Source organism: Xyrauchen texanus, chromosome 11, assembly GCF_025860055.1.
Source record: "Xyrauchen texanus isolate HMW12.3.18 chromosome 11, RBS_HiC_50CHRs, whole genome shotgun sequence".
In the NCBI taxonomy this organism is placed as follows: domain Eukaryota; kingdom Metazoa; phylum Chordata; class Actinopteri; order Cypriniformes; family Catostomidae; genus Xyrauchen; species Xyrauchen texanus.
The window spans coordinates 24087696-24101168 of NC_068286.1; the positions used below are offsets into that span (position 1 = coordinate 24087696).

Sequence of the window (13473 nt, forward strand, 5' to 3'; positions counted from 1 at the left end):
TGGGCATTTACAATAAAACCTCAGAATTTCATTATTTTGCATTATGTTCATGATGACTGAGTGATTCTGATGAGGACACCAAAGGCACTTTATAGTGATATTGACTCGTAAATGTTTGGATTTGGGAGGTGTTAAATAAGATTTTTTAATCACTTCATTATTTATATGCTTTTATCTTATAGTTTAAAGTGCAATTTGAATTTAGAAATGTCTTTTGTTCAGTTTTTTTAAGCAAAAAAAATCACCGACCCTCGGCAAGTGGGTTGACGATGTAATCGGATATCGCAATATTTTTTAAGCAATTAGGCTAAAATATTTTCTATATATCACCCAGCCCTAACTTGCACAAACAAGCTGGAGACCTTATAGGTGCAAAAGGAAGGACACTTTCCCACCAGCCATTTATTTTCTAATGCATACAGTAATCTGTAGGGTTTGAAAATACTTCCAAAACAAGTAGGTTAAAACCCAAATTTAGCACAAGCAGGCAGTTATAATGGATACTTGGGGTCTATCTAGAAAAAAGAAAGCATGGGTTTTAATGTTCAAACACAGAAAGTTCAGCTGATATGTAGCCTACAGGGAAAAGTTGAAGGTTGGTGATTTATTGAAATTTCACAGTGGGCAGCTCTATTTTGCTCACACACAAAAAAGGAAGAAGATGAAGAAGAAGAAGAAATGCTAAATATATATATATATTTTATATTTATTTTTATATTTATTTTTTATATAAACAAAAATCAAACTTGCCTACATAATTGCTACAAACCAGTTGTGTATAGTCATTACCTCCTTTCAACATCTTACTGGAGACTACGTACTAAAAAAAATTGTATTGGCTTGCACTCCTTAGACGCTTATGTTGTAGGCTACATGTCATAGTTACAAGTTAAATTAAGCTGCTAAAAATCAGTAATAATAAAAATAAATCAAGGACATTTCCTCCGAGAACTGCAAAAGCGCTGGCCTGGTAAACACTATAGACTTTCCCATGTAACAGGGCTGAGAGCTTGACAATCTAGCAAATTCAAACAGGTTATTTATGTATAAAAGATGTATTAATGTGAAGCATTATGTGTTCGTTATCCCGCTGGGTATTCTTTATTTACGCTGTGTACAAATTGCCATTGGAGTAAGACTCTGTAAAGTCATCTGCGCTTCATGCAGAACATCAACGACTTTTTTCACGTAAGCAAGCATAAACGCAAAGCGCATACAAAGACACATTCACACGAACTCTCAAACCAAACCATTGACACCAATAACAGCTGCAAGTCCAACCAGATTATTCACTCACTCACCTTTCGTCGATGCCCAAAAAGCTCAAATGCACCGGCTGCACTTTAAACCGCGATCGCTTTCGAAAAGGTCACTTTTATAGAAATTACGGTCTAGTAAAGAACTGAACCCGCAAGTCTCACTGTTACTGTAAATCAAAAAGCTCGTCTTTTCATCATCGTGCTATAACCAGTTGTTGAGGGGCAGGACAAGGCGGTGCTTGAGCTGGCTACATCCAAGGTAGGTGGAGCAAATCCTGTCAACACATTAGACCGAGCAAAACGTGAAGGCGGGACAGCGTCAGACCCTTGAAGATGGTTGGTCATTTTTGTTTACAAGGTTATTAGGACTGGTTGGTTAGGATTTTCTCAGGAAAATATAAATAAGAACTAAACTTAATATATAGTGTGCATTGGACATGTTAAAAGTGAGAAATATGTTGTTGATATTGTTGTTTACACTACAGTGTCCATTTAAAACATATTGCATTGTAATAACTTTAGGGCAATAACAATGTGTAAGCTTCTCCAAAAAATATTTAACCGTAAATGTTGTTAATTTATAGTACACACACATTCTTGTGTAATTGCATATGATATGGGGGGACTACTTTGAACTTTACACTTATGTTATTAATGATACTTTTAAACTAACATGTTTATCAGATCAAATATTATTGAAATAATATTTTATTTTAATAATATTTAATCATATATACTTTTCATATTTTACCTGATAAACCTGTTCGTTCAAAATTCTACAAGCAGTAGACGCAAGACATGTGCAGGTTTTATCTTGCAGAATTGGTGAAAATAAACATTTTGATATCAGAATAATATCAGATTTTATGTCCAGTTTTCATGTATACTGGACATTTAATACTATATAGTTCCTACCCATATAAAAACTAAATTATTGTGTTTCCTAACTTAACTTTTGAATTTTTTTTCTCATCTTGGGACCAATGAGGTTATGGAAATAGTTCTACTTGATCTAATTTTCAAAGTTTACTATAATTTTATGTAATCTACTATAGTAAGGATGATTAAGTTATATTAAATAATAATATGTAACTACATGAAGCACTTCATCTAGGTCAGGGGTGCCCAATACGTCGATCGCGATCTACCAGTCGATCTAGGCAATGCTGCTAGATCGCACAAAATTGAAATGTGCTTTCGTTAAATTTTAATAAAAATAAATATAATGTCTTACCTTCTTTTAGTTTCTGTCTGACTTGAACTTGATGAGTACATTTTGACCAGGCGAGATTTTTGTTTATTCAGTTGCCATGACAACTAGGTTTGTGCCCTCCAAAGGCTTCTGAGAACAGAGCGCGAAATTGCAAAGCTAGCAGTGTTTGAGACTAGCTACCAGCAGCTACTGCCCTGATTATGCAAAACTGTCTGATTCCATTCAGTGCAAGTCATCAGAATAAGGTAAATGCCCTGTCTATTGTAATCTATTGTGCTGTAGTTGTTTTGGGTTTAGTGTTAAAACTGGATAATATCAATATTGAACATTATTTAATTTTTTTTATTAATTAATTTGAAGATGAATTCCATGTAGGGATATCAACATGCAGTAGTCCCAACAAGCATTTTATTTTATTTTTTTAAATGAAACTGTTTTTTTTAGTTGGTAGATCTTATTGAGCGCATAATGAGTTCAAAATCATCCACACGAATGAGAAGGGGCAGATGCAAGGGCTCGGTGACCTTTTCGCGATGTTCATCCAGAAAGTTTGCAGGAAGCCGAACTTGTGACCCTGCTCCAGCACCAGACAGAGCCTTCCAGTTTGGCCAAACTTTACCAGCAAGAGATCAGGGAAATACGTTCCCAACTCGAGGAACTCAAGGCTGAGAAGAACCAGGTGATGTTTGAGCACGACAACATTGAGGAGAATCTTCAGAAATTCCAGGAGAAGTACGAGGAGGAGATCAGAATGCGCGAGGAGACTTCAAGAAGGACGTGGGCAATGTTATGATGGTGCGCCTGGACCTGGAGAAAAAGGTATAGTCCCTTCTGGACGAGATAAACTTAATGAGGAAGGTGCATGAAGAGGAGGTCTCCGAGCTCATGGACCTGGTCCAAGCCTCCCAGGAGTCTGTGGAGATGGAAGTGGCTAAACACGACCTTATCGCCGCCCTTAAGTAGATTCGCGGCCAGCACAAGGTCATTGCGACTAAGAACTTGCAATCTGTCGAAGAGTGGTACAAGTCCAAGTTCACTGATCTTAGTGAACAGGCCAACAAGAGCAATGAGTTAATTTGCACGAACAGGGAAGAGCTGAATGAATTCAGGAGGCAGCTTCAGTCCAAAACTATTGAGATTGAAAGTCTAAAGGGAACCAACAAATCCTTGGAAAGGCAGATCCATGAGATGGAGGACAGACACTACGCTGAGACTGTAGGCTACCAGGTTGGTTTATCAGTAATGTTTTGCACGTGCTCAACTGAGTTCGAATGTTGGGAAAGAGATTTTACTTTTGTGCAGCCATTTGATTCAATATTGAAAATACTGTAAATGTTTTTATTAGATATTTTTGTAAACAGATTAACCGGTGTTTGAAACTTTTTTTGGTGAGAGAGCAGACAAAAGAGCCTTGTGAAATGGGCGTGACCAGCAGTTGACTGGGATGTTTCCCGTGTCTCTGCCCGTGGTGCTGAAACTACTTGAAAATTAGCAGGACAGATTGTGAGGCAAATCTACACCACACTATATACTGGATATATTAAGCATAATTTAATATGACAGGTATCATAAAATTATCATTATAAAATGTCACTAAATAATGGAGGCAAGTCTCTGCTTCCACCCATAATAGTTTTTTGAATTTGTTTTGAAAAAGTAATTCAAAAATGTCTTTCTTTTCTTTCTTTCTTTCTTTCTTTCTTTCTTTCTTTCTTTCTTTCTTTCTTTCTTTAACATCATCTAGGACAGGGTTTCTCAACCGGTGGGTCGCGACCCACAAGTGGGTCGTTGATAATTCTGTAGGGGGTCGCAAGACTTCAGTGTTCACTAGCACAGCCAATCAGTGAGCTTCACAATAGGCTCATTGCAATACGTGCAAGTGCAACAAAATAATCTGTTAGTAAACGCATTGGCGGCTCAATCGGACTAAAAAGCCTTAACACCTAATCATATAAACGCGCACAGATTGAAACAAAAGTTGTGCATGTAAACATAGCCAGTCCTCCAACGAATCTGATTTTCGAATGTCTTACTTCATTATTGCCGTGGCTTCTAACGCTGTATTTCAACTATCCTATCAAAATAATTTATTATTGCCGTGAAAGGCTCTTATTGGACAAGGTCCTACTCTATTTACATAATGTTACACACACTAGCCCTACCTGCTATGTCAGACCTTATTATTAAATTATACTCAGCCACGGCCTGTTAGCTTGACAAAATGCATCCGTTTTTTAAAAGAAAAAAGCAGAAGATTCGGAAACTCCTTCAACTTCAAAGGCAGCAAAATGTAAACTACGCAAGTACAACCCGGACTATATTAAATATGGATTTACTTCTTCGGATGAAAAACCACAGTGTGTCGAGTGTGGTGAGGTCTTGGCAAATGAGTCCATGAAGCCATCCAAACTTGAACGTCACCTATAGACTAAACATCCAACTTGTTTGGGTAAACCTGTGGATTACTTTGTACGAAAGTGAGACCTACTTAAAAGACAGCAAAGTAGTATTGTGTCGCTCACAATAGCGTCAAAAAGCACCCTGAAGGCAAGTTATCTGGCAGCTGGCCATATCGCCCGTGCTAAGAAATCGTTTAATATTGGTGAAGAGCTAGTTATCCCATGTGCAGTTGACATGTGCCGCGAGGTACTAGGGGAAAGTGCTGCTAGCAAAATAAAAGAAATCCCACTCTCCAACGACACTGTCTCCAGACGGATTATAGACATGAGCGATGATATTGAAACGCAACTTTTGGATCGAGTGCGAGCAAGCCCCTTGTTTGCCATTCAAATCAACGAATCAACCGATATTTCAAAGATGGCATTATTGCTTGCATTTGTACGCTACAACTGCGAAGGTGCAACACATGAGGATCTACTGATGTGTAATGAGCTCTCGACACGGACGACAGCAGATGAGTGTTTCAATTGCCTTGATGGCTATTTCACAAAGAATGGCCTGGTTTGGAATAATTGCGTAGGTATTTGCACGGATGGCGCGGCCGCAATGACTGGCAAACAGTGGTTTTGTGAGAAAATTTTGGACAGAGCACCTGAGGCGACGTGGGTTCACTGCTTTTTACACCGTGAAAGCCTTGCAGCCAAAGAAATGTCAGTGCCCTTAAATGAGGTAATGGACATTGCTGTCAAAACAATTAATTTAGTGAAGAACAGTGCTCTCTCAGTTCCCGCTTGTTTTCAATTTTGTGCGACCAGCTGGAATCAGACCACCGCCAGTTGTTATACCATAGTGAAATTAGGTGGCTCTCGCGAGGAAACGCTCTTAATCGTCTTTTCGAAATGCGCAAGCAGGTGCACACATTTCTGGAGGAGAAACGGTCTCCCCTGGCAAAGCATTATACGGAGCCTGAATTTCTCGGGAAACTGGCATACATGTCCGATATCTTTGACCAGCTAAACCAGCTAAACCTATCCTTTCAGGGGAGAAACAACAGTGTTTTCTTGATGGCTGACAAAATTGAAGCATTCAAACGGAAGTTGGTATTGTGGGAGAAGAGAGTGCAGGAGAAAATTTTTGACATGTTTCCTAACCTCACTGATGTTCTGCAGGAATTCCCTCACATCAGCACCGACATACAGAGAATTGTCCGGGAACACCTGACCAGATTAACACAGAAATTCTCTGATTATTTCCCCAATGACCGAAGAGTTGGGAATGCGTGGATTCGCAATCCTTTTTCAGTAGATCCAAGTGATGTGGATGTTGTACTCCCCATTAATTTGCAAACACAGTTAGTGGAACTTGCATCTGACGGCAGCCTGCAGCTTGCTTTTCGCGAAACAGACCTGAGCTCATTCTGGATTCAAACCAGACACGAATATCCTGAACTTGCAGAACGTGCAACGAAGTTTCTCTTGCCATTTAGCACTACCTATCTTTGCGAGTCAGGATTTTCAACAGTGACTGCAACGAAAACAAAAAGCAGGAATAGGCTGACAGCAGCTAGTTTGTGTGCAACACTACGAGTCGCAATTTCCCAAATTCCACCGCGTCTGGATATGATTATTTCAGAGCGGCAGTCTCAAGTGTCACATTAACGTGAGTAAAAAAAATCAGTTTGCCTCATAGTCTGTCTATTGAAAATGTTTCTGTGTTTTTGTGAAATTAATTATAATAAACATAGGCCTACGGAGTAGTAGCCTATACAGTGAGGAAAATAAGTATTTGAACACCCTGCTATTTTGCAAGTTCTCCCACTTAGAAATCATGGAGGGGTCTGAAATTGTCATCGTAGGTGCATGTCCACTGTGAGAGACATAATCTAAAAAAAAAAATCCAGAAATCACAATGTATGATTTTTTAACTATTTATTTGTATGATACAGCTGCAAATAAGTATTTGAACACCTGAGAAAATCAATGTTAATATTTGGTACAGTAGCCTTTGTTTGCAATTAAACGTTTCCTGTAGTTTTTCACCAGGTTTGCACACACTGCAGGAGGGATTTTGGCCCACTCCTCCACACAGATCTTCTCTAGATCAGTCAGGTTTCTGGGCTGTCGCTGAGAAACACGGAGTTTGAGCTCCCTCCAAAGATTCTCTATTGGGTTTAGGTCTGGAGACTGGCTAGGCCACGCCAGAACCTTGATATGCTTCTTACAGAGCCACTCCTTGGTTATCCTGGCTGTGTGCTTCGGGTCATTGTCATGTTGGAAGACCCAGCCTCGACCCATCTTCAATGCTCTAACTGAGGGAAGGAGGTTGTTCCCCAAAATCTCGCAATACATGGCCCCGGTCATCCTCTCCTTAATACAGTGCAGTTGCCCTGTCCCATGTGCAGAAAAACACCCCCAAAGCATGATGCTACCACCCCCATACTTCACAGTAGGGATGGTGTTCTTGGGATGGTACTCATCATTCTTCTTCCTCCAAACATGCTTAGTGGAATTATGACCAAAAAGTTCTATTTTGGTCTCATCTGACCACATGACTTTCTCCCATGACTCCTCTGGATCATCCAAATGGTCATTGGCAAACTTAAGACGGGCCTTGACATGTGCTGGTTTAAGCAGGGGAACCTTCCGTGCCATGCATGATTTAAAACCATGACGTCTTAGTGTATTACCAACAGTAACCTTGGAAACGGTGGTCCCAGCTCTTTTCAGTTCATTGACCAGCTCCTCCCGTGTAGTTCTGGGCTGATTTCTCACCTTTCTTAGGATCATTGAGACCCCACGAGGTGAGATCTTGCATGGAGCCCCAGTCCGAGGGAGATTGACAGTCATGTTTAGCTTCTTCCATTTTCTAATGATTGCTCCAACAGAGGACCTTTTTTCACCAAGCTGCTTGGCAATTTCCCGTAGCCCTTTCCAGCCTTGTGGAGGTGTACAATTTTGTCTCTAGTGTCTTTGGACAGCGCTTTGGTCTTGGCCATGTTAGTAGTTGGATTCTTAATGATTGTATGGGGTGGACAGGTGTCTTTATGCAGCTAACGACCTCAAACAGGTGAATTTAATTTAGGATAATAAATGGAGTGGAGGTGGACATTTTAAAGGCAGACTAACAGGTCTTTGAGGGTCAGAATTCTAGCTGATAGACAGGTGTTCAAATACTTATTTGCAGCTGTATCATACAAATAAATAGTTAAAAAATCATACATTGTGATTTCTGGATTTTTTTTTTAGATTATGTCTCTCACAGTGGACATGCACCTACGATGACAATTTCAGACCCCTCCATGATTTCCAAGTGGGAGAACTTGCAAAATAGCAGGGTGTTCAAATACTTATTTTCCTCACTGTATATCTAAGAGGCATTTCAGTTATTGAATTATTTCCAGCCTTAGTGGGTTGTATGACTGGCATACGAAAAAAAAGTGGGTCGCAGTAGGCAAAAGGTTGAGAAACCCTGATCTAGGATACAAGTGGGCAGTTAGAAAATGAGCTTAGGACCACTAAAACTGCGATGGCCCGTCACCTTAGGGAGTACCAAGACTTGCTGAATGTCAAGATTGGAGAGGTGGTGGTGTAGTGGTCTAAACTACATAACTGGTAAACTGGTAATCAGAAGGTCGCTGGTTCGATCCCCACAGCCACCACCATTGTGTCCTTGAGCAAGGCACTTAACTCCAGGTTGCTCCGGAGGGATTGTCCCTGTAGCAAGGGCTCTGTAAGTCGCTTTGGATAAAAGCGTCTGCCAAATGCATAAATGTAAATGTAAATGTAAGATGGCGTTGACATTGAAATCACTGCTTACAGGTATAAACATGGTTTCTTATTGCTATGTGGAGGAAAATCCTAGTAATTGTCCAATGCTGTTTTGTTATGTTACAATACACATTATTACATACAGTATAGCTTTATCTACATAACTGTGACTTGAAATGAAAATTTCAATCTTGTTCTCATGGGATTCGCTGATAATTTTAATTCAGTTATTTCGTGCACTGTTCCTTTGTGCTCATTGTTTCATCTTCTCCAGTGTTGTCTGTCTCAGTAAACTGTTGGGAGGGGAGGAGACAAGTATTAGCACTGGAATCATCTACCCCACTCCTGGCTCAGTGTCCAGCTACAGCTACCAGTCCCACATTCCAAGCACTATCGTGAGTGGAAAGAAGGAAGTCAAGTATGATTGCAACAAACACCAGAGCAGCAAATCTGGCAAAGGCTCCTCCCAGTCTGACGATTCCAAGAAAAATTATAAAATCGACTCTGGAGACATGAATCCCACCATCCAGAAAAACTAAATATCTGCCCTCTTTCTTCCTCTCCTCCATCTGCATTTCCATTACTCTCTTTCATTTCCCCAGCAATTCCCCTCCACAAAGGGGGTCTCAGTGAGGAATCTAGTCTGTCTCAACTTACCCTTTATTATCTAACCTCACTCTCTGTCACATGGAACCATTCCCTCTGTAGCAAACTACCAACTAACTACCAATAGCTGCAGTGCATATATTATCTACTGTAACAGTTTCTTTCTCTAAGGGCTGCACTATAATAGAATTCTCTCAGTACATTCCTTTTAAGTTATGTGACAAAATCCAAAAGAAACAAACACATGCATAAAAGATTAACAGCACTTTGAAAGTTTCATAGTGCCCTAGGTTGAAGGTGAAAGGTAGCTTTTTGTAGCTTTATTTATAGTACTTTTAACAATGGCAGCTGTGAGTATTCTCTGGATGAGTTGCATGAGTGCCCTACGGTTAATTGCTTCTGTTTCATTAGCTCTTAGTAACAAACGCAAGACGTGCTTAGTTTCCAAACAATCACTCAATGTCCAACAGCCAAATTCCTCTCCAATATTTTTTTTTTGATTCCAGTTTAAATACCCCCTCCCGAACCCACCTCACTTGCCATTTAAAATGATAGGATTTGAGCATAATAACAAGTACTCACTTGAGTACTCTTTTAATTGGATACTTTCTTACTCTTACTCAAGTAATTATTTATGTTAGTACTTTTACTTCTACTTCAGTAATTCTGTTTTTGAAGTAATTGTACTTTTACTTGAGTACAGTTTTTGGCTACTCTACCCACCTCTGCTGGCAGGTTTTGGTACCACTTGCTTCTTTTTGCACTGTTCTCTTTTTTTTTTCAAGTTAGACCTGGTAACCCCATCATGAACAAAAAAATCAGTTCCCTGTCTGTCACCCACTCGATGTTGTGTCGAATGAAGTGACACTAGGGGACTTTCTTGAAGGTCTTGGTTACCTCTGAACTTGAGAAAAGGACAATGAGATATTGGCAGACAGAATTTGCATGTCCCTCTCCCGGACTAAAAGGAGGGAATCGTGCATCTGTTCATTCAGATTTCTTCTTCGGAGCCGAGCGGTTGTCCGATTAGCGAGCTGAGATAACTTCTGTTCCACTCACCTCTGCAGAACGTTGCTGTTGGATCTACGGCGCATATCAGTGACTTTCTCCTCCTCTGCACGCCAGTGCAGCTTTGCCCCTGGGTGCTTCAACAGCGCTTCTAAAAGACAATATTTTTTTCCTAAAAGAGTTTATTTCTCTAAAAGAGCACACAGAGCAGGCATTGAACATTCTTTTCAGGATGCGATGTCATCTAAGATGCCCTTCCACCCCTGTGTAGTTCCTGGATGCAGTCAATATCTCTCCGCTCCTGAAGGTCATAGACGCTGCTTCGTGTGTCTGGGCCATGATCACACTGAGGTGGCGTTTGTGGATGGTTCTTGTTCTCACTGCGAGAACTTAACCATGGCAACGTTGCGGTCGCGACTTTCCTTCCTAAAAAAGAACGCCACACCAGCCACCCCCCCGCACCGTTTCTTCTTCCCATGGGATTGAGGATGACACAGCGCGGACACTACTGACCGTGCTCCATCTGCTCGCAGAGGTCGTCCCCCTGCGGCTTCTAAATGCCAGGCAGTTCCGCCACAACCTGGTCCCAGCTCTCAGTCCCAGCGTCAAGCACCATACAGGAAACGCATGCCCCCCATCTCTCGGACGTCCTCGAGGACCCGGAAGGCTCCCAAGCGTACCCGGACCAATGACTGCTGTCCAGAGAATGCCTACATGGAATCTCCTCCTCAGTCACTAACCCACCCCCTGTCGGGTGCGCGGAGCAAGGTAAGTGCTTCTAGTCTTCTCTCAGCACCAAAGCCTCGGGAAAAGCTTTTGCATCCTGACAAAATACTAACTGCTCCACTCTGCTGTGAAGCCCCGCCAAGTATGTCAAAAAAGATCATCCCCTTAGTGCCCCTTGCACAGAGCTTGGACGCTTGGCTTTCACTTCCCAAACGTCGCGCTGGCTGGCCAGGACCGTCCGACTCGGCCATGTGATCCAGAAGTGTGGCATCCTCGTAGGCACTGTTCAATGGCACCTCCCTAGCAGACATCTGTAGAGCAGCGGGCTGGGCAACAGAACACCAACTCCCATGCCAAATGGAGCATGACTGGCTAAATCAAGGCAGAGTGTTCTAAATGTAACTATTGGCCATTAATGCAACATAAAATGAGCATTCATATTTTATCATCAAATGTTAATGTTTTACATCGCATATAAAATACTTAATTTACTGTATACATACACATTTATATTTTCAATTACCGATCTATGTGAAATACAAAAATCTAAAAACTTCGTTAATAAGCAAAGGGAATAGGAAAGGAATAGTTTGCCCAAAAATGATAATTCTCTCATCGTTTACTCACCCTTGTGCCATCTCAAATTCATGTGACTTTCTTTCGTCTAATGAACACAAATACGTTATTTTGATGGACAAATGAAGTGTTTCTGCACATAAAATGCAAGTCAATGGGGTGCAACAACACATTCAATCTCCAAAAAAGGCATAAAAGCAGCATAAAGGTAATTCATAAATCTTGAGTTGTTTAATCCATGTCTTCTGGAGCGATATGATCGATTGAATTGAGCTTCAAATTATAATCGCATGAAGGAGACTGCAGATGGTAAGATTTATTGTAAAAAAAGGAGTGACATTTTGGTCTGTTTCTCACCCAAAACCAATTATATCGCTTTATCAGTTATGGATTAAACCACTTGAGTCATATGAATTACCTTTATACTGCCTTCATGTCCTTTTTGGAACTTGAAAGTGTTGGACCCCTTTGACTTCCACTGCATGGTCAGAAACACCTCCTATTAAATTATTTACATTTTTTAAAATATCGTTAACACTTTACAATAAGGTTCCATTTGTTAACATTAATTAACAAATCAAATCAAATCAAATCAAATCAATTTATTGTCACACTACCATGTACACAAGTGCAACAGTAGGTGAAATTCTTGTGTGCAGTTCCGAGCAACATAGCAGTCATGACAGTGACAAGACATAATTACAGTAAACAACATACTTACACAACACAATTTACATATCAAATGTACACATATTTACACAACACAATAATTATATACAATGTACAGTAAACAATACACACAATATACAATACAATAAGTAAGGAGTATATATATATATATATATATATATATATATATATATATATATATATATATATATATATATATATATGAAGTAGTATATTGAGGAGAATATGTTGACAGTCCAGTGTGGGATATAAGATTAATAAAGTGCAGTGCTAATTTTGATCCTGATAGATCAAGTGTTCAAAAGTCTGATTGCTTGGAGGAAGAAGCTGTCATGTAGTCGGCTGGTGCGGGTCCTGATGCTGCGATACCGCCTGCCTGATGGTAGCAGTGAGAACAGCCCATGACTCGGGTGGCTGGAGTCTCTGATGATCCTCCAAGCTTTTTTCACACACCGCCTGGTGTATATGTCCTGGAGGGAGGGAAGCTCACCTCCGATGATGTTTCTGGCAGTTCGCACCACCCTTTGCAGGGCTTTGCAGTTGTGGCCGGTGCTATTGCCGTACCAGGCGGTGATGCAGCCAGTCAGGATGCTCTCTACAGTGCTGGTGTAGAACCGTGTGAGGATGTGGTGGTTCATTCCAAACTTCCTCAGCTGTCTCAGGAAGAAGAGGCGCTGGTGAGCCTTCTTCACAACGGCCTCAGTGTGGACGGACCATGTGAGTTCCTCAGTAATGTGGACACTGAGGAACTTGAAACTGCTGACTCTCTCTACCGGTGCTCCATTGATGGTGATGGGGCTGTGTTCTCCGTCTTTCCTCCTGAAGTCCACCACAAGCTCCTTGGTTTTACTGACGTTGAGGGAGAGGTTGTGCTCCTGACACCAGCGTGTCAGAGTGTGCACCTCCTCTCTGTAGGCTCTTTCATCATTGTCAGTGATCAGACCTACCACCATCGTATCATCAGCAAACTTAATGATGGCATTGGGGCTATGTGTTGCCACACAGTCATGTGTGTACAGGGAATACAGGAGTGGGCTGAGAACACAGCCCTGCGGGGCTCCAGTGTTGAGGGTCAGTGATGAGGAGGTATTGCTGCCCATTCTAACCACCAGACGTCTGCCTGACAGGAAATCCAGGATCCAGCTGCACAGTGAGCTGTTTAAGCCCAGAGCCCGGAGTTTCTCATCAAGCTTGGAGGGCACTATGGTGTTGAATGCTGAGCTGTAGT

At 41.1% G+C, this 13473-nt stretch overlaps 1 protein-coding gene and 1 pseudogene across 1 annotated transcript in view; one reads left to right on the top strand and one right to left on the bottom strand.

Annotated features, from left to right (window-relative positions):
• Positions 1-1468, bottom strand: part of LOC127651244 (cytosolic purine 5'-nucleotidase-like) — a 52230-nt gene extending 50762 nt beyond the window's left edge. Inside the window, exon 1 of the mRNA XM_052136991.1 lies at positions 1302-1468. The gene's annotated coding sequence lies outside the window, so the exon portion shown is untranslated. The remainder of the gene's footprint in view (positions 1-1301) is intronic.
• LOC127651333 (alpha-internexin-like) lies at positions 532-9178 on the top strand (annotated as a pseudogene).
• Positions 9179-13473: the final 4295 nt, after the last annotated feature.